The 21765-nt window shown below is 37.9% G+C and overlaps 1 protein-coding gene and 1 pseudogene across 7 annotated transcripts in view; one reads left to right on the forward strand and one right to left on the reverse strand.

The window, feature by feature from the left end:
- The window catches only part of PHACTR1 (phosphatase and actin regulator 1), a 335834-nt gene that overhangs the window by 130298 nt on the left and 183771 nt on the right, over positions 1–21765 (forward strand). The gene's annotated exons all lie outside the window — the stretch shown is intronic.
- On the reverse strand, positions 6774–7309 carry LOC108299149 (annotated as a pseudogene).

Below are 21765 nucleotides of genomic sequence, written 5' to 3' on the forward strand. Positions count from 1 at the left end.
GCTCACTGCAACCTCCGACTTCTGGGTTCAAGCTATTCTCCTGCCTCAGCCTCCCAAATAGCTGAGATTACAGTTTCCCACCACCATGCCTGGCTAATTTTTGTATTTTTAGCGGAGATGGGGTTTCACCATATTGGCCAGGCAGGTCTCGAGCTCCTGACCTCAAGTGATCTGCCTGCCTCAGCCTCCCAAAGTGCTGAGATTACAGGCGTGAGCCACTGCACTTATGACAAAGTAACTTTATGGTTAAGAGAAGGAAGCAGGAGATAGCTAAGGAGCCCAGGAAAGAGGCTGAAGGCGACAGAGATGGGAGGGTCAAGTTGATAGGTGTGTTTGAAGCACAAATATACTGCAATGTTTTGATGCAGATGAGAGCATAAGATTATGTACGTTTGATTATTACCTATATATAATATACTAATACAAAATTTGAGAAAAATATGCAGCATTATTTCATCAGTTAACCTTTCTTTCTCCCTGTTATGAACTGAATGTTTGTGTCTTCCTGCAAATTCATACATGGAAACCCTTCCACCAGTGTGGCTGTATTTGGAAATGGTACCTCTAAGAAGTCATTAAGGCTACATGAGGTCAAAACAGGGCCCTGATGTGGAAGGATTAGATAAGAGACACCAGAGATCTTGCTAACCTAGTGTCTCTCTCTCTTAACGAAGAGGTCATGTGAACACACAGCACGGTGGCTGCCACCTGCAAGCCAAGAGTAGAGGTCTCAGAATGAAACGATCTTGCTTGCAACTTGATCTTGGAATTCCCAGCCTCCAGAACTATGAGAAATAAATTTCTGTTGTTTAAGCTGCCTTATCTCTGGTGTTTTGTTACAGCAGCTTGAGCAGACTGATATGCTCTCTAGTTCCAGTGACACTCCTAAGAGAGGAAGCCCGGTAGAAGATGTGACACTGTTAATGGCCTACTAATTTATCAAATAAGCAAAGAGAGAGCGTATTACTTTTCAGTGTGAGTGATTTAAATTTCGTGTCAATGGCAGTCTGCATCACCGTCCTCAGCACTGACTTTGGTTCACTTTTGGGTGATGCTCTGCCAGGACTGCAGGATGCAAGCAAAATAGACGTGGTCTCTGCCCTGCAGAGTATTCTGTTGATTGCATTCTAGGTTTGATAGTTTCTGTTTTAACCAGAAATAAAGAGTGTGTTGTGGGATCCTCACACTATCTTAACTTTACTCTGGCATGACTAAATAGGAATAGGCAGGCTCAAAACATAAATCTGCCCACAGCTGGAAGGTCATACAAAAATTGAAGTGAATGGAGGATGAAGGCAAAGAGTGAAGGAAAGACATGACCTTGAACTTTAGAGATATGATTGATTCTAAACTTTAAAGTGAATTATTGTGAATGGTTTTTTTTTTTTTGTTGTTGTTGTTGTTTGGTTAGACCAGGCTTATAAATCTTACTGGGTAACCTGTCAAGAGGAAGAACTGGGTTTTGACCTATTGGCTTATCACATCTCACATTGTATGTGTTAAGTCATGTAAGTACAAGAAAACAAGTGGATAGGAACAATTGCAGGTTCTGAAACCCAAAAGATAGCAGGGTGGCGCTTCTGATCTGTGTGCCATTTCTTTTAAAGAAGCACTGTGTGCTTTCCAGTAGTTAAGAGTCTAAAATAATCGCAACTGGGAATAACCTCCTCCCCTGAGCTACCTCTTTTTTTAACCACATCCCCACAAATGTTACCTTTTGAAATTTCAGTCAGTCTACAGCCTGTAGACAGCCTACAGAGGTTAAAATGAGAATCTTTACAATCACAGTTCCCCTCACCCCTCCTTTTTTAAACAACAGGCTTTTCTGGATAGAAATCAAATGATAACTAAAGGAAATAAATTTGATCATTTCTTTTCCACCCCCTGGTGTTAGTTCTGGTATCCTAGGAGCCAAACAGGCGATTGGCTCATTCACAAACCTCTCTAAAGGCGCAAGAGAAATTCCTTCTCTGATTAGAGATTAAACCAGTGCTTCAGATCTTTCAAATGCACATGCTAATTAGAAATGGTTGGGCAGCCATAAAGGGCAAAGCTTCTTACATTTGTGTCTTCTTTTCTACTCTTTAAACTTGGGGATATCATAGTTGGGAAGCTTCTCAGGAAAGGAAATCAAGGGTTGGTGACACTGTAGGTGCAAATTAATATTAGTAATTACACTTGTGAGGCTGTGGACACTTGAAAAAGATGTCATGGTGTCCTGTAGGGACACTTGTTAGTGCAGAGACTGAGGATGTGATGAGACTCAGGGAATTGAAACTTGTGAAGAAACTCCAGTGGTCTTACTTTTCTGTTTGTCTTCAAAGCATTCTGATTTGGAAATGTCAGCATAGTGACAAATTTGTTTATTAAGCATAGCGTTTGCAAGTGTTATTTTTAAGGAAAGTCTCTATGTCTAGAGATGCCAGGAAAAATAACAAGTAAAGATTGGATCTATTCTATGAATAGTTTCAAGAGGCGGGTAGCTTCTCCCTCCTGTCATGCGTGACTTCTAGAATATACAAAGAACCTTTAATTGCATCTGTGTGTGATAAGAAAAAACAAAGGTGACATAGAAGGGCAGCATAATATAAGTTTTTAAATGTATAGTGAATAATTGATCTGATATTTAAAAAGAAGCGGACTCTAGCTCTGTTACTGTAAACATTAATAAGGTAGAGGAGAAATAATTAGAAACATAAATGCAAATTTAGACAAGTCTGGCTTACACTCTTGCTCCAGAAGAAAATTAACTCCTTCTAACCCACACAGTTATAGACAGGGTCAGTTCAAATTCCCTTGAGGATCTCCTGACATTCTAGCTAAGGAATACTATTTCTAGACCTCCAAATGGCCTACTGGTTTTATGTTTTCTATGGAAAATGGAAAGCATTGTGCTTACTTAAGGTGGATTTATTTCTTTAAAAACATTATTCTTGTGGACGGAAATCAATCCATGCCTTGGCCTCCTGCCCCCACCCCTCTCCACCTCCTGCCCCTAGTTCCACCAGCAATAGTAAAAAGGAATGCTTGTATTCTAAAATAATTCATTGTGGTAATTTACTGTTGTTGTTACACTGATCATGAGTGATTTATAGTAGTATTCTGACATTTCTTTTAAGAGCCGAGGAAAAGTTACTTTACTTTTGAGCCTGGCAAAGCCATTTAACTTCATGCAAGGAAACCAATTTAAAGCCGAAGAATGCCCCTCTTGCCCTGGCCAACCATCTAGCCTGGCACTGAGTAGTAAATAACCAGATTCCCATTCAACCATGGCACATGGCCCTGTTTATTCTTGGCAGCCTCAACGGGGCCGCCATACCACTTCAGCCATCCTACTATGTTTCTCTAGAACATTCACTTTGTCCCCAGAGGCTTATTCCTCCTGTAGCATCCCAAAGTCTCCTCCCTATCCCTCTTCAATTTCCTACTCCCATCCCCACTATATGACTTTTGCCTTAGGATCCTAATATAGAAAACAGCAGCCCTCAGACAGGAATGCCCCCAACTTCCCACCGTCTAATCTGCCTTTCCTCTGTGTCGCTCCTCCTGCTGCAATAGAAGAAATGTCCCTCTACTTTCGAAAGAGCGGCATGGGTCCTGTTCTCCCACCTACCCAGAACCCCACTTCCTCTCCTCTCTCTCCCAGATGCCATTTTTCTTGTATTACCGGATCCTTCCTGTACTCATGCTGGAGCACCTTCCATTTTAGAAGGCACTTCTTTGACTTTATGTTTTCCTCTGGCTCCTAGTAGTTTCATCTCTCATCATGGAACTTCTCAAGTTGCTGCCTGCTTTACTGAAACTGCTCTCATAAGGCCTCCACCTCCATGTTGCTACTGGAAAGATTTCCTCTGACTTAGCATCCCAGTTGTACAGTCTCTCCTATTTAGCCCTCTTCTCTTGGCTTCTGTTTCACTGTGCCTTCCTGCTTTTCCTTCTTTCTTCCTAGCTACTCCTCTGCCTCTCCCCAGCGTCTACCTGTTAGATCCCTGTGGGCTTCATTCTGAGGCCTTTCCTTCAGGACTCCCTCTCTTGAGGATTTTCATCACACACTAGGCTTCAGGTATCATCTACCTGGTGATACAACCCAAGTTTCTATTTCCAACTGGATTTCCTTCCAAGCACCAGATTCCTACTTGATATCCCCAGACTGTGTTGTGAGGACCTCAGATTGAATATGGCCAAAACTAAATTCAATATTCACTTCCCAGACCTGATCCACCTTCTGTGTCTCCTTCCTCCATAAATGGCTTGACACCCACTCTTTCACTCAGGATGAAAACAGTGATTCTGAACACCTCACTGTCTCCCACCTCTCACATCCAGTCAGCCTCTCAATCCTGCTGTTCTTAGCTCTTAATTACTTCTGGGATGTGTTCGCTTTTTTCTAGTTCCACTGACATTTTCCTAGGCTATCCACTAAGGTCTCTTGCCTGGGCGCTCACAATAGCCTCTTATCATCTTCCTGCATCCACTTGGGCAACCTGCAATCAAGTCTCTGCCCTGTAGCCATGGTAATGGCATAAAAGCAAAAAACATGGTCATATCATTTCCTCTTAAATACCCTTCTGTAACCGACAACACACAAAGTCCAGAGTCCTTGATGTGGCCCACGAGGCCCTGCCTGCATGCCTTCACCAGCCCCTGCCTGCTTCCCCAGCTTGGCCACACAGCCACCTTGATGGTCTATCTTTCCAGCTCTGTGGCCTCTGCATGTGACCTCCCAGTCTTCACCTGAATAAAGTCTTAGTTATCCCTTCCATCTCTGTCTAAATGTTAGTTGCTCAGACATCCTCTGAATTAAATCAGACACTATTATCACCGTCGTTCATCATGCCTTTCAGTTTTCCTCAAACTTAATTCACCATCATATGTCTCCTCTTCTGATAATCTAACATTTGTCACCTCCAATAGACTGCAAGTTGTGGGCTGTCTATTCAGTCTTAGATATTCCTGGCATGTGGCAGATGCTCACTGATAGTATTCAAGTGAATCCAGGAGTGAGTGAGGAATAGGAACATCTTCTGGAATGGACTCAATTCTCTGGTCACTCAGACTGGCTCTTTTAGAGCCACTGGTGATGGGACAGGCTCCCCTTCCCATGGGGTACAGCTTGCTTGTGAGGCAGGTGTTCGTGTTTCCCACCAAAAATCACTCCTTGTGGAGATACTCTGTGGGTATAGGTGTGGGTGTATACCCTTTTACCTCTGAAGAGTGTTTAATCTTGAATGCTGAATGAACATGAAAGATAACTTAGGTAAAATCCAAACCTAACTACGTTGACCCAATAAAATGGCATTAACTTGGAATGTTTCAACAAGAGATATTAACACACACACACACAGTTTTCAGCTTTCTCTTTGTCAAAATTGTTGACAGTTTGCTGGGTTTTTAAATTGAGAAACAAACAAGACACATTTAAAAATTAGTACCTGCCTTAGTCAAAGTCTTCCGTAATTTCTAAGCCTTACGGGTGATGGTGAATCAGGCATGGTTGCTGATTTAATGTCACAACAAGGGCTAGCTTTAGTCTGCTTGATGGCATAATAATCAGCAATATTCAAACAAGCAAGTATTGAGTGTGTTATGAAACCCGGGTGGGGAAGGACAGGATAACAATAAAACTGGAAAAGGAAGCTAAATACCGTAGGAGAGGAAAATATCTAGTCCTCAGCCATAGCTAGGTTTATGGCTGAAGCCCCTACATCAAGCAAAAGATAGATTAGCAAGAAAAAGAACATACAAATTTATTTAATGTTAAGTTGAATATAAGCTTTCAGGGATGAAGACCTCAAAAAACAGGTAAACTTGTGTATTTTTTATGCTTAGGTTTGATGAAGAAGTGGATAGTTACAGCGAAATATGATTGAGGGCAAAAGGGTCTGCAGTGATTTTTTTCTAGTACCTGCAAAAGAGAACTATTTATACATGTGTATAAACCCCAACCCTTTAACTTAATAAATTATCCCCCTGTAGTAGGTATGTCACAAAACTATGAAGACATACCCTTCAGTAAAGAACTGGAGAAAAAATTCTTTTTTAAACTCTCCACTCACTCACCTCCAAAATTTTCTGTCTCCATACCTGAGTACCACACTGCTGCACGTTATATTTACTCAGTTATTCCTTTCTTACCTTGCAATGAAAGTCCTGCTATTTCCATCTCTTGGCTTCTTAAATTCACAAATTGTGAGCTGACTGGATGGTTGTGTTTTAACATGATTGCCCTCATCAAATTGTTGATTATTAACTTTAGGAAATCCTCTGTGGAGTTGAATTAATCAACAGGCATTTATTTAACTATGAATTAGAGGAAGGATTCTGCAGAATGTAAGACAATTGATGCTTATGCCCTGTTTATACCTCCTCAGTTATTTAAGAAAGCTGAGATAATGCTGATAATAAGGAAAGGGTAAAGAAAAGAGGTGAGCAGGTGTTCCAGATTTCAATTTCAATGACTAGCTTGTGTAGGCTAGCTCCCAGATAGTAGTTTAGAGTGCATTAGAATTTTTTTTTTTTTTGCAATACAACTATATTTCTAACATTTTGTTTACACACAAAGAAGTATTTTGCTTAAAAATATAATTTACATATATACACACCCATACAGGGTAAATAACAAAATAATTCTAGCTAATTTCTATAGAGTTGGCATTTTAAGTCAGAGGGGTATTGATGAATAGATGTAGTTTATTAATTCTTTTCCTGTATTTCCTGAATTTTCCATATGGAACTTGTAGTATCTTTATAACAGGGAAAAAATGTTATTTTAAAAAAACACCCCATATACTTTCAAAGTAGACCAAATTCAAACTATTTACACTTACTCATTTTCATCTTCGTTGTCAAAAGAAAGGAGGCTACTGTTTTTTATTTGTTTTTGTGAGTTCTTTTTGACTGAGTCCTGATTTGTTTCATCTTCATGTGCCTCCTCCTTTTTTGAGCTTGCTGTTAAACCTAAACATTTTTCATTTGAGGGGCGCTTGACTGGTTTTCAATATAGAATCCTTCCATCAGCTGAAGCTAGTTCTTCATCTGCTCTGGCAGCGTTTATTTCTGCTTTAATTTTCATGACTTCTTCAAGTGATAGGCCCCCCTTTTTCAAAACCACCACTTGAGGCTGTTCATCTTCTTTGTCACTGTGATCCCCATCTTCATCTGGGAGCTGAGGCTGGATTCTCTTGGTCTCTATGGTAGGCCCCTCCCTGTGGCCGACCCGTTCCTTGAAGCGAGCCAGGAACGCTGGTTCAGTTGGCCACACGTAAGATACCTGGTTCCACTTGCTCATGGTAGCTCCGGGTAAAGACAAGTTCCGTGACGGATTGGCCTAGAATTTCTTAAAGATTCTGTTAAAACTGATGTTTCTGGGCTCAACTCCCCTAACCCTCCAGAGATCGTGGTTTAGTAAATCTTGAATAGGCCCATAAACTTTCCTTTTTATAAGTGTCTTAGTCCATTTTATGTTTTTATAACAGAATACCAGAATACCACAGACCACAAGTAATTTATAATGAACAAAAAATATATTTGGCTCATGGTTCTGGAGGCTGGGAATTTCAAGAGCATGGTGCTAGCATCTGTTGAGGGCCTTCATGCTGTGTCAGCCCATGGTGAAAGGGCAAGTAAGGGCAAGAGCAATAAGAGGGCAGAACTCACTTCTATAACAATCCACTCTCACAATAACCACATCAGTCCATTTATGAGAGCAGAGTCCTCATGACCTAATCACTTCTTATTAACTCCACTTCCCAAGACCATTGCAATAGGGATTGAGTTTCTAACACATGAACTTTGGGGAACACATTTAGACCATAACAGTATGCTTCCAGGTGATACAGCTATTGCTGGTCTGACCGCACCCTGAGCAGACTTGGTTTAGTCTAGCTGCAACAGGAGCAGCTGACTCACATGATTTCCCTGTACCACTTTTGCAATAAACCTGTATTATAAGAGAGGAAAGAATAGCTGAAGAAATATAGAAGAAACTTTAGTTATGTAACTCACAGTGATGTGATCAGAACATGGTGGATATGGTACTCAAAACAGTATATTTAGTGGTAGTCAGTGTTTCACCATTGGTACAAGCAGTATGTGGGCTGACCAGATGCAAAAATATGTTGCCAGAATCTGAGTAAGTAGGAAAGGACAAGACATTTCTGAAAATCTAAAAGGGAGCTTAACTTTTGCAATAAGAATGCCGATCACAAAGTCAATGGTACGTCTCAGTGGTGCTGCTCATAATCAGAGAAGAGCTGTTACCTCAGGGGAGACCCACCCATCCATGGACAGAGCCTCCTTGGGTAAATACAGATGCATAGAATACTGGGTTTCCGTAAAGCATGCTTGCTGCTCAAGGGTTAATACTACTAGGTCTCAAAGAAGTCTTGCTGGACATCCATTCTCTAGATACCCCAAAAATTCTCTGAAAAGGCTTTCCCCGCTAGCCAGAGGATGCTTGTCAAAATTTGACTAACTTAAACACTTGCTCTGCTTACTGACCCAGAGTTTCACCTCTGTAATTAGAATAGCACTTTTCTTTGTTTTCGCTGAGGGCAAAGGAGTTGCCAAGTATTTAGCAATCAGCATCTAACAAGCCCCATGGAAGGAACTATTGATTGGGCTGGAGGAAAAACAAGTACAATTAAGTTTCAGACTAATCATCCAAATTCAACATTGATCAAGTTATCCTGGAGACTAATTAAAATCCCTCTCTTTGGCTCAGAGTAAGGGAGTTTCTGGGTTTTCGGAGGTCAACAGCCTTGTGAAAAACCACGGTTCTGAAATTTGGAATATTTTCTTACTCTCAAAGGACCAAAAACACAATAAAAATTGTGAATCCCCACAGTAGGTTTTGTAATTATAAATGAAAGGCAGGGAGAATTTGAGCATTTAACATCATAGCCGGTTCATTCACAGCAATTGCACTATGAATTATGCATATTTTTGTGTCAATTTTGGTGTGGTTTCTTTTGGCTTAGGAATGTTATAGAGCAAGCAAGCCTGTTGCCACGTCTGTTTTAGGTACCTAGGTAGACTGTGTGGCACCTCAAGAATGCACAAAATCACCTTGGGAGAAAAAAATGTTGCCATTGTTCCCGTTTCTGAATGTCTACATTTAGCAGTGGAAACTGTTCTTATTTTGAAAAGCTCACAAAACATCCTGGTGTGATAGCAGCGTATACTATTTTGAAAATATAGTTGATGTTGTATTATGTTATTCATATGCACATCATGCCTTTAAAAATAATCTCTAATGTGACAGACCCCCATTGCTTCCTGTATGGCCAGCCAACCTTGGGCCAAGAAGCCAGCTTGTAAAAGGAGCTCACAACCTTTGCTTCATTATTTGTAGTGTGAGGCAGCCCAAACCGTCCTATTTTCTTTCTGGAACTTAAGAGGCTCAGTTTGCCTCAGCTTGAATGTGATTGGAATTCATTTTTATGATACCATCGAAACAAAAGAGAGAAATTTTTCTACTCATTTCCACCTGTTAAGGTTTGTCACCCATGTGTCTTGGAAACATTTTAAATAAATTACTTTGTCCTGTTGGAAAAAATGCCATGCTGTTAATTGTATTGCTTTTTTGGCAAGCACATTAATGTTGAGCAGTAGATATAATTGGAGGCATATTATAAATTAGAGATGAGATGACCACTCCTAAGCGTGAGATCTCTAATAGCTTTGGATATAGGATGCTATCTGAATTCTTTTCCAAGGAGAAACAGGGGAGATGCTAAAAAATGCTGACTGTGGTTTGTTATTGTTGTGAGGATTTGCACATACTTTCAGTGGTGTTTGAATGGTGATTATGTTACTTTTGTAAGAAGAAATTTTCTTGAAATAACAGGTGTCAAAATTTTCAGGACTACTATAATTTCATTTATTTCCCGGTACATGCAGTTGCTTCTTGAGATGAGCTTTTCTCTTTCCAAAACAGAAAACACATATATAATTGTTAATATGGGATAGAAGTGTTTCTTTGTTCTGAACTTTTAATTTTGAATTCATTTAAAATTTACAGAAAAGTTGTGAATATATCGTATAGCATCCTTATACCCTATACCTTGTGACCCGCTGTTGGCATTTGACAAAACCATAGTAAAGTGATCAAGAGCAGGTATTAACACCGGTGCCATATTATCAACTACAGCGTTCATTAAAATGTCACCTATTTTGGCCAGGTGCAGTGGCTCATGCCTGTAATCCCAGTACTTTGGGAAGCCAAGGTGGGCAGATCACTTGAGGTCAGGAATTCAAAACCAGCCTGGCCAACATGGTGAAACCTCATCTCTACTAAAAACACAAAAAATTAGCTGGGCATGGTGGCAGGCAACTATAGTCCCAGCTGCCCAGGTGGCTGAGGCAGGAGAATGGCTTGAATCCGGCAGGTGAAGGTTGCAGTGAGTTGAGATTGCACTACTGTACCCCAGCCTGGGTGACAGAGCAAGACTCCATCTAAAAAAATAAATAAATAAAAACTAACAGAAATTTTTTGAAAAGAATTTCGTCTATTTTTTTCCATTAAAGTTTGTTTTCTTTTCTGGATTCTATCCAGGACTTCAAATTGAATTTAGTTTATATTTCTCTTTCTCTTTAGCCTCCTTTAGTCTATAACAATTTATCAGTCTTTCTCTTTGATAAAAATAATTCCTTTAGCACCAAAGGAAAGGTACAAAAGAAAAAAAAATTCTTAAATGTTTTATGTATCTGGTGAAATATATATGCAAGATCATACCTATGTGTGTGTTGAGGGGCACATATAGTGATTGAACAGGAAGTATTTGAACTCCTTGTTTGCTTTAAGAGAAATATGACAGGGACCTTGCCAATATGTTAATGATATATGACATCTCTAATTTATCAAATTTTACTAATTCAGATTTCTTGAAAAAAGCCACTAAAAACTAGGTTTTTTTTTTTTTTTACAAGAGTCTGAATTGATTTTAAATTATATTTTGCAAATAGATCAAGTTTTATTCCATTAACTTAATAAAACTCTTAATTGATAGTCTTTCATTCTCATCGTTGCCTAGGAGATCCCACCGAATATATAACGCCAATTTAGAGTTAGCATGAGTATTAATTATATGTGGAAATGTCCACTTCAAAAAGTAATTTTGTTCCTTAAATAGTCTCCCTAAGAAGGATCTTATCTTCTTTTTTATTCCACTGTAAAAAAGTATTGGCTGCTGGGTGCAGTGGCTCATGCCTATAATCCCAGCACTGGAGGTCAGGAGTTCAAGACCAGCCTGGCCAAGATGGTGAAACCCATCTCAACTAAAAATGCACACAAAAAAATTAGCCAGGCATGGTGGCATGTGACTATAGTCCAAGCTACTTGGGAGGCTGAGGCAGAAGAATTGCTTGAACCCAAGAGGCAGAGGTGGCAGTGAGCTGAGATCACACCACTGCACTCCAGCCTGGGCGACATAGTGAGACTCCATCTCAAAAAAAAAAAAAAAAAAAAAAAAAAAAAAAAAATAGAAAGTATTGGCTATGCAAAGATAAACCAAAGACTAAAGCCTAAATCTTACCTATAGTCTATAAATTTCAAATTAATACTGTTCAAATTACAGGTTTATATTGTATGAGAATCTTAAAGTTTTGTTACTAGAAGATGATTTTGGAGAGCACTTGAACCATTTATAAACTAATCTCCTCTTAGTACATTAGTCCTCTGTCCTTTTTCCAACACTACAGTCATGTGTATTCAAGAGGATTGTGAGCATGGTCTTGTAGATAGATGTGGCAGGAATTCTCAACACTTCACCTCTCCTTAAGAATGTCTATTGGGCCAATGTCGTGGCTCACGCCTGTGATTCAACCATCTCGAGAGGCCAAGGAGGGAAGATTGCTTGAGCCCAGGAGTTTGAGACCAGCCTAGGCAACATAGGGAGACGTTGTCTTTACAGAAAAATTCTAAAAATTAGCTGAACATGGTGGCACACACCTGTCGTCCCAGCTACTCTGGAGGCTGAGATGGGGGATCACTTGGGCCGAGGGGGTTGAGGCTGCAGTGAGCCATGGACATGCCACTGCACTCCACCCTGGGTGACAGAGTGAGACCTTGTCTCTGATGTGTGTCTGGGGTGGGAGTGGGGGGAAGTATGCCTATTAAATGGAGATACACATGCCCCAGTTCAAAAAGCTTTTTTTTCCCCTTCAATTCTGTTTCAACACTTCTGGCAGTGAGTATACGGCAGTTCAATTCTGACACTAACGATCCAGTTAGCACAAACCTCACAAACTGTGGGGCATGGTTATGGCTCCTAACAATACTGCCCTTACTAACCATGCCAGCCACAGGTGGGGTTCCCAGACCACCCATGCTCCTGACTGACTGCCTACAAATCTAAGGCTTTCTACCTTTGGCTCTAATTCTCCAGAAGGACTCACAGAACTCAGGGAAGCACTTACGTCCAATTAAAGGAAAAAACTGAGACAAAATTAATGTAAATAGAGAGTTTATTTGGGCCAACCTTTAGGATTGCAACAAGGAGCATAGATTCAAGTTGCTCTGAGTATGGACTCCATTAGCAGCAGTTACAAGTGAATTTTTAAAGAATAAAAAGAGGAATGGAGAGTGGGCTGATATCAAGTTGTATGTCAGGAATTCTCATCGATTTATAGAAATAACATTGATTAGTGATTGGCTGTCTGTTGTTAAACTATAGGGTATGAGTTATAGTATCTGGTGCAGCATTATTGGTTAAATTATAACTACTTGTGGCAATAGCAAACAGTTTTAGGAATGAATATATAGTTCAAGGAGGAAGTAGGATATGATTGCTGTGTTTCTATGGACTTGATGATTTAAGAGGTCTGTTTCCTCAGATAAAAGCTCTTTTCTCATTGACATTGTTTTCAGGATATTCTGTATAAATGATCGTGTCGCCTGCAAATAAAGACTTACTTTTTCCTTTCCAATCTGGATTCCTTTTTTTTTTTTTTATTTTTATCTTGCTTGATTGTGCTGGCTACCTAGGATAATTTTAAGGGCATTTTATAATACAGCACAGTGTTAAATAGAAGTAGTGAGAGGGGACATCCTTGCCCTGTTCCTGATCTTAGAGGAGAGTCATTCAGTCTTTCATAATTAACTATGAAGTTAGCTACAGGTTATTTGCAGGCTGTATTTATTTTTTATTCTTTTATGTTTAAAAAACAAGGTCTTGCTCTGTCATCCAGTCTGGAGTGCAATGATGCAGTCATAGCTCACTGCAGCCTTGACCTCCAGGCTCAAGCAATCTTCCCACCTCAGTCTCCTGAGTATCTGGGACCACAGGCATGTGCCACTATGCCTAGCTAATTATTTTATTTTATTTTATTTTTTGTAGAGATGGGATCTCACTTTGTTGCTCAGACTGCCTTTATTAAGTTAAGGAATTTTTTTCATCTCTAGTTTTCTTTAAAAGTCATGAATATTTTGAATATTGTCCAATTTTTTTTTCATCTTTTGAGATGATCACATGATTTTTCTCCTTTTTTATATCAAAAAGACAAATTGCAGTTGAATGCCTTTTGAATGTTTGCCAACCTTGCATTCCTGAGATAAATGTGAGTCGGTTTACATATTTCGGTTTATGCTGTATTACACTTTATATATTACTGGATTGAATTTGCTAATATTTTGTTAAGGATTTTCGTGTTTATGTTCATAAGAGATACTGGTCTGTAGTTTTCTTGTAATGTCTTTGTTAGGTTTTGTTAACAGAGAAAAGTTGACATTATAAAATGAGTTAGGAAATCAATCTCTCTTTCTGTCTCTGTCTCTCTCTCCCTGTCTCTCTGTCTCTTTCCAGACAGAGTCTTGCTCTGTTGCCCAGGGTGGAGTGCAGTGGTATACCCACAGCTCACTGCAGCCTTGACCTTTGAGGCTCAAGCAGTCCTCTGCCTCAGTCTTCTGATTAGCTGGGATTATGGGCACGTGCAACCATGCCTGACTAATTTTTAAAGTGGTAGAGACAGGGTCTCACTATGTTGCAAGGGCTCGGCTCAAACTCTAGGGCTCAAGGGATCCTCTCACCTTGGCCTCCCAAAGTGCTGGGATTATAGGTGTGAGCCACCGTGCTTGGTCTCTTTCTCTTTTTATCTAAATAAGTATGTGTAAATTTGTTATTTATTATTTAATAAAAAAATTCAGCAAAGAAACCATCTGGTCCTGGAGTTTTCTTTGTAGGAATGGTTTCAATTTCAAAGCCACTATCTTTAATAGATATAAAACTATTTCTCTTTCTTCTTATGTTACTTTTGATAATTTATGTCTTTTAAAGAGCCTATTCATCTCATGTTGTTGAACTTATTAACCAAAGGCTGTTCACAATATTCCATTATTATCCTTTTAATGTCTGTGGTAACTGTAGTGATGTTTCTTAGCTCATCTTCCATTCCTGATACTCATAATTTTAAAAATTATCTTCTATTCATAATCAGTTTTCCTAGAGATCATCACTTTTTCTCATCTTTCCAAAGAACCAGCCTTTAGTTTCATTTATTTTTCTTTCTCGTTTCTTTTATTTCCTTTCTCATTGATTTCCAGTCTCTATTATTTCCTTTCCCTCTATTTGAATTCAGTTTGGTTTTGCTTCTTCAGTTTCTTTAAAGTGGGAAGTTTGCATCATTGATTTTCTTTGTTACATAAGGATTTAAGGTTTTCAGATTTTCACTTAAAGTACTGTTTCAGCTGCATCTCATAAATTTGCTAGTTTACATTTTCATTTATCCACTTCTGAATATTTTCTAATTTTATGATTTCTTCTTGGACTCATTGATTATGTATGCTAGTGTTATTTAATTTTGTAACACACAGCTATTTTTCAAATTTTTGGTTTTTGATCTCTAATTTAATTATAGTCATAGAACTATTTCTTGTGATTGCAGCCATTTTAAATTTAACTTGGTGAATGTTTTTAGGTGTCCTTGAAAAGGTGTATGTTGCAGTTAGGGGTAAAGTTTCTGATAAATGACAGTTAGATCAAACTGGTTTAAAGTGTTCAAGCTTACCACGTCATTACTTGTTTTTGTCTACTTTTCTAGAAAATACCAAAAATGTATCAGTATAATATGGACTTTGTTTTTTCCTCCTGTCATACTGTTAGAATTTGAAAATACATTCATCAAAAACTGTTGTTTAGGATTATTATATATGTTGTCTTTAAAAATTAACTCACACCATTCCAGCTTCTTCCCGTTAGTGTCTAAATAGTGTATCTTTATTTCATTCTTTCACTTTTTACCAATCTGTGTCTTTACATTTAAATTATGTTTGGTTTGTAGTAGATAGCATATAGTCATCAGGATTTTATTTTTGTGCAATTACCAATATGGTTGGATTTAATCTACCATTATGCTACTTATTTTCCATTTGTCTCATCCATTCTTTGTTCCTTTTCTCCCCACCTTTTGTCATCTTTTGATTTGAGTTTTATTTTTAGGTGGTTTTTTTTTAACATTTTATGTACTCTATTTGCTTAGTAGCTCTATTCCTCTATTATTTTATTGATTGCTCTGGGATTTACTATATTCATCTTAATTTTATCGCAGTCTACCTTCAGATAATATTAGACTACTATGTGTGTAATATCAGTGACTTAAGATGGTAAACCTCCATTTTCCTCCTTAGTCCTTGTGCTATTGTGGAAATATACTTTATTTCAACATATAAACCTCACAATGCATTATTACTTTTTTATACAGCTGATTTTTATTTTTATGTAAATCTCAGTTTCATTTGATATTATTCAGCCCTAAAAAACTTCCCCTAATATGTCTTATAGTGCACATCTACTAATGATAAATTATGACTTTTATTTTTTATCTGAAAAGTTCTTGATTTTACCTTAACTTTGTGGGATATTTTCTCTGAATATAGAATTATAGGTGATGTGTGTTATTTTTCTATAAATATAAAATTACTTATTCATTGCCTTCTGGATTACATTATTTATAATAAGAAGTCAAAGATAAGAATTATCTTTTTTTCACCTGTATCTAATAATTTTTTCTCTCTGGCTACTCTTAAAATTTTCTTCTTATCACTAAATTGGAATAGTTTGATTAAGGTACACAATGGTGTCATTTTATTAATATTTATCCTGCTTTAAGTTTGTTACGCTTTTTGGATATTTAGATTTATACTTAGGTAGCTTTTATCAAATTTTTAAAATTTTAACCATTAATTTTGCAAAAGTTTTCTGCTCCTCTTTGTCTTTCCTTTTCTTTTGGAATGAAAATTGTATGTATGTTATGACTCTTTATATTGTTTCAAAGATCACTTGGCCTCTGTTCAATTTTTTCAGAGAGAGAGCGTGTGTGTGTGTGTGTGTGTGTGTGTGTGTGTGTTTCAGTGGATAGTTTCTATTCCTGTGTCTTCAAGTTCACTGATCTTTTCTTTCATATTATCTAATCTGTTGATCTCGTCCAGGGAAACCTTTAATTTTGGTACAGTATTTTTCAGTTTTATATGTCTTTATTGATTTTTTAAATATCTGAAACTTCTCTCAGTTTCTCTTATGTTGTTATTTTACATTCTTGGGCATACATAAAAAAGCTGTTTCGAAGTCCTCATTTGCAGATTTCGTTATCTATTATTTCTGCATCTGTTTCTATGGACTGATTTTTTTTTTCCTGGTTATGGTTCACGTTTTCTTGTTTTTCTGTGTATCCAGTAGTTTTTTAATTAAATACCAAGCATTTATTTTAGTCCTGTATAAAGTGTTAAGTTTTTTTCTGGCTAGCAGTAACTTGCATGATCCCTCCAAAGCTGGTTTTTGCTTTGGATGGATGTAGGGTAGTTTTTTCCTCTGTACATAGTTTAGCTCTTCTATGAAGGCATTCTGGGGTTTGTGCAGAATGCTGCAGGTGATCACTGAGTTTTCTTCACTTTTTATGGTCAGAATTTGAATGTCTTCAGCTTTCTGATAGTTTTTCTTTCCCCAGCGGTTGTGATGTGCTCAACAGTTTTGAATCTCAGCTACAAATGCAGGAGGATTTCTGCAGTTCTGCTCTGTGCAGCACTCTCCTCTCCAGTACTCTGCTTCTCATTCCAGTTACCTTAGTCTCCTTGTGAACTACAAACTCCACCACTTCAACTCAGTAGGACTGCTAAGCTCTTTGGTATTCCTGTTCCTGTACCACAGACTGGAAAGTGTCTCCAGACAGAAACTGGGGAGATCATAGGGCTCACTTCATTTGTTTTCTTTTCTCACGTATCACAGAACTGCTCTGCATGTCTGAACTGTCTGAAAATAGTCGGCTTTTAAGTTGGTCCAGATTCCTACTTTTTACAGTTGAAGGTCAGATCTGGCTACTGTATCGTGGCTGGAAGCTGAAATTCTGTTCTTCCTGCAGAGTTTTGTGTCTTGGGTTGGTTTGTGATTTTTTTTCTTCTTTCTCTTTCTTTTTAAATTTTAAGTATTTTCCATAATCTTCTGGAATTCTCATTTTAATGACTGGAGAATAGTCCTTTGAATGGATATACCACAGTTTACATAAGAATCCCCCACAATTCAAATAAGAACATAGACTCTCAGTTACAGTGCATTAGTATTAATGTCAATTTTTGTTATATCCATAGGACAAAATGAAATTACTGTGTCAAAGAAAGTAGATATTTGATGAGCTCTTTGTACAAATTACCATATTGTCATCTAGATAGATTATTTTAAACTCAAAGTATCACTATATGACAGTGTGCATAACACCATGATCTCATTAGTACTGGATATTCAAATTTTTAAAGTTTCCAATTTAAGTAAAAATGGGCATCTTGTCATTGTTGGAAGTTTATTTGGAACTCCATTTATTTTACTATTGCTATGCTTGAATTTGCATAGTGTCTTCTGGTTACTTGCATTTGTTAATTTAAATCCTGTCAAGTGAAAATATGTATGTGTTTCATAATATCAAATAGTAGAAAAAAAATCTTACAATGAAAACAGCCATTCCCTATCCCACACCTCATTATTTTAGTCCTATTGCTCAAAGAAAGCTTTTTGTTTAGATTTCTAAGTTATGTATTATAATGCTACAATGTCAGTTATTAATTTGAGAAGTTTACTTCCTACTCTTTTAGGTTAGACTTACTCCAACTCTCTATTTCTTCCCCCATCCTCTCAATATAGGTATACAGTTAAGTCAACAGTGAGTGTTCACATTACTGTGCCTGTGTAATGATAGTCTCTACAGAGCTAATAATCATCTCATTACAGGTCTCTTCTCACGTGTTTTTTTCCCTTCCGGAGGGGTTTGTTTTTGTTTTCTTCCTGTAATATTTTCCTATGATTTTCTTTTTCAGCTCTAGGATATTTATTCAATGCCTTCATATTTTTTAACTGTTAAGTTCTGGGTATATGCACAGGTTTGTTATATAGGTAAACTTGTGTCATGGGGGTTCTTCATACAGATTATTTCATCACCCAGGTATTAAGCCTAGTACTTGGTAGTTACTTTTCCTGATCCTCTTCTCCCTTCCCAACCTCCACCTTCCAATAGGCCCCAGTGTGTGTTGCTCCCCTCTACATGTCCATATATTCTCATCATTTAGCTCCAACTTATTAGTAAGAACATGCAGTATTTGGTTTTCAGTTCCTGCATTTGTTTGCTAAGGATAATGGTCTCCACTTCCATCCATGTTCCTGCAAAGGACATGATCTCATTCTTTTTTTATGGCTGCATCATATTCCATGATGTATATGTACCACATGTTTTTTATCTATTCTGTCACTGATGAGCATTTAAGTTGATTCGATGTCTTTGCTATTGTGAATAGTACTGCAATGAACATATGTGTACATGTGTCTTAAAATAAGATGATTTAAATTCCTTTAGGTCTACACCCACTAATGGGATTGCTGGGTTAAATGGTAGTTCTGATCTTAGATCTTTGAGTAATTGCCACACTGTCTCCCACAATGGTTGAGCTATTAAATAATTTACATTCCCACCAGCAGTATATATGTTTCATTTTCTCTGCAACTTCACCAGCATCTGTTATTTTTCGGCTTTTTAATGATAGTCTGACTGGTGTGAGATGGCATCTCATTGTGGTTTTGATTTGCATTTTTCTAATGATCAATGATGTTGAGCTTTTTCCATATGAAAAATATGTTGGCCACTTGTCATTTTTTGAAGTGTCTTTTCATGCTGTTTGTCCACTTTTTAATTTTTTCTTGTAAATTTGTTTCTTATAGATACTGAATATTAGATCTTTGTCAGATGCATAGTTGCAAAAATTTTCTCCCATTCTGTAGGTTTTCTGTTTACTCTGTTGATAGTTTCTTTTGCTGTGTTGAAGCTCTTAAGTATAATTAGATCATTATAGTGTAAAAGCCCAGGAGTTCAAGACCAGCCTAGCCAATATAATGAGAACCCCATCTCAACAAAAAAATAAGAAAAAATTAACTGGGCAATGTGCCATGTATTGGTAGTCCCAGCTACTCAGGAGGCTGAAGGGTAAGAATCACTTGAGCCCGAGAGTTTGAGGTTGCAGTGAACTATGATTGTGTCACTGCACTCCAGCCTGGGTGGCAGAGCAAGATCCTGACTCAATACAAAACAAAAAAACTTAGATGAAATAAATTTTTAGTAAAAGATAACTGGTCAAAACTGATCCAAGAAGAAATAGGAACCTGAGTAAGTCTGCAACCATTAAATAAATTGAATCATTAGGTAGAATTATTTCAAGGGAGAATACATAAAAGGTTTTAAACCAAGTTTTACCAGACTTCCAAGAAGCAGATCATTAGAGTTTTAACCAGCCTGTTGCAGAGAAAGGAAAAGCAAGGGAGGCACCCTACCTCATTCCATTAGACTCAATTAATAATTCACATTAACAAAAGAGAAACTAGTAGATCATTGTAGACGCAGAAAAAATATATTACAGAATTTAACACTTGCTCATGATTAACAACCAATACAGCAGAAGTTGAAAGGAAGATTCCTTATCTTAATAAAAGGTTCTGATAACAATAAAAACAAAACCAGATACCACACAAAATGGGAGCAAGCATCTTTTTTTAGCGCTTTTCAGCATTTAAAACGAGACAAGGCTGCCATCTAATCAGGCTTCTATCTCACCAATGTACCATTGGCTCTGGCCAGTGTAATAAGTCAAGAAAACTATTTTAAAATGATGAGGACTGGAAAGGAAGGAACAAACTACTCTTATTTCAGACTGTTGATAGTTCTAAGACTAAAGTTGTAAGGCCAGTTATTAGAAACATTGAAAGTATTGAGCAAGGTAACTTGCAAGTATCAAAAACCAGGTTCCAACTGGAGAAAAAGCAGTAAAAACTATGTTAATTTTGGAAACATAAAATACTAAGAAAATCCAAAAAGAAAATATAAAGGTCTGCAAAAATACTTCACTAACAGCCATGCACAGGGAAGATTGCTGAGCCTATAAAAGTAGCTGAATGAATGAATGAATGAATGAATGAATGAATGAAGCTAGTGCTGCTTCATTTGTAGCTTCCCTGCTCCCCAGTTCCCAGACTCCCAGAAGCAGACTCACTCTGGTGGCTTTACTTTGCCCCTCTCTCCACTGCCAAGACCTGCTCCAGCTGCTCTCACTAGTTGGCTTAAGATCAGAAAAGAATACAGTTTTTTCTTTGTTTCTAAAAATTCCATGTTCCCTTGAGCCTTCTTATAGTTTCAGTCTCTGGAGTGGAAAGAGAAGTCATCTGGTTTGAGTTCATCCCTAGAACTCATATTCTTGGTATATCTCCAGGAATAATGGGGGGTTTCTCCACGTTCAAGGTGATCCTATCTGCCTTGACCTGCCCAAATGAGTTAAACCTCCTTTCCCCCAGGGAAATGTTCTTCTATTAGAGGATGAGAGCTTCAACAAAGCATAAATGTAAGGTAACAAATATACATATATACCATGTAATAAGTTAAATTTCAAAACAATCAGGAATCAACAGATTTAGAGTTAAAATGTAATTCCTCTAGCTCAGCAGTTCTTAATCCACGGCATCTTTGCCACCTACTCCCCAGCCCCTTCAGACATTTGGCAGTGTCTGGAGGTACTACTTGTTGTCGCTACTTGTAGGGGATGTGCTACTGGCAAATAGTAGATAGAGTCAAGAGTACTGCTCAACAGCCTATAGTACATGGGAGAAACCTGACCCCCAACAACAAAGGAATATCTGGCCCAAAATGTCAATAGTACTGAGACTGAATCGCCCTGCTTTAAGTTATAAATCTAAACGATCATCACAATAATAATGCACATTTATTGACACAGTGCTAAGTAAACTGCATATATATTCTCACAAAGCTATTCTTATACCTATTTTACATATAAGAAAACAGCTTTAAGGAGGCTTTAAAAATTATGTAAGGTCACTTAGTGACTGATGCATGAAGCTGGAATTCAAACTGGCCTGACTTCAGGGCCAGAAATTTTAGCTAGGCTAAACTGTCTCCCAAGTTTGGGCCAATGCCCTCATTTTATAGATAAGAGAACGGTACGAGATCTTAACATAGGTTTGTTTCCCTTTCTGTCCTTACAGTTAAATGCTGTAATGACTTGGGACAGGCTCAACCCAGAATTGTTTTTACACTTCCAGAGAACTGTTTTGTTGTAGACTTGTGTATCTCTTATTTTACTGCAATCCAACTCAACATAAAATGACCAACCTACAGCTACACAGTACCTTCAGGAAGAACTGAGAACCCTTCCCTCAAACCTTCAACACACTCCCTTTCTCTCTCTCTCTCTCTCTCTCTCTCTCACACTCTCTCTCTCTCTCTCTCACACTC

Source organism: Cebus imitator, unplaced genomic scaffold (genome assembly GCF_001604975.1).
Source record: "Cebus imitator isolate Cc_AM_T3 unplaced genomic scaffold, Cebus_imitator-1.0 Scaffold21, whole genome shotgun sequence".
NCBI classification, from domain to species: Eukaryota; Metazoa; Chordata; class Mammalia; order Primates; family Cebidae; genus Cebus; species Cebus imitator.